This window comes from Octodon degus, unplaced genomic scaffold (genome assembly GCF_000260255.1).
Source record: "Octodon degus isolate 3935 unplaced genomic scaffold, OctDeg1.0 scaffold00037, whole genome shotgun sequence".
Classification (NCBI taxonomy): Eukaryota; Metazoa; Chordata; class Mammalia; order Rodentia; family Octodontidae; genus Octodon; species Octodon degus.
This window is the reverse complement of record NW_004524613.1, coordinates 7,741,479-7,741,980: the sequence shown is the minus strand read 5'-3', so window position 1 is coordinate 7,741,980 and position 502 is coordinate 7,741,479.

Below are 502 nucleotides of genomic sequence, written 5' to 3'. Positions count from 1 at the left end.
GCTGGGGGATTGAACCATGGTCCCTGATGCTTTGCTAAGCTTGTTCTAAGTAGGTGCTTTAGACCACTGAGCCATCTCTCCAGCCCTATAGTTTCATCTTTAATATATATTTTTATTAAATCCTGATGGTCTTTTCTTCTTCCTATCCCTTTTTCTTAAAAGCCTTCAAACAATAAAAAAGTTTGAAAAAGAATAATGTTAAATCTATCCCAGTATGTACAAGGTTTGCACTCCTTACTTCTTCATTTTTTTCCCCAATTTTCCTGAATTCTTCCCCTAAAAACTGCTGCTAGATCCTCAAGTGGCTATAGGATATAGAAAAGAAAAAAGAAAAACCCGCCACTTAATTAGTACCAAGTGCCACCTTTAAGCATAAGAGCGGAAATTTTTCTTACAAACAGACATTTTTCAGGGAAGAGACTAGCTTGTGTTCAATAAATACCTTGATAAGCGGCATGTGGAAGTATAGGAAATAAAGATAAGGAATGCTGGTTATTATTAT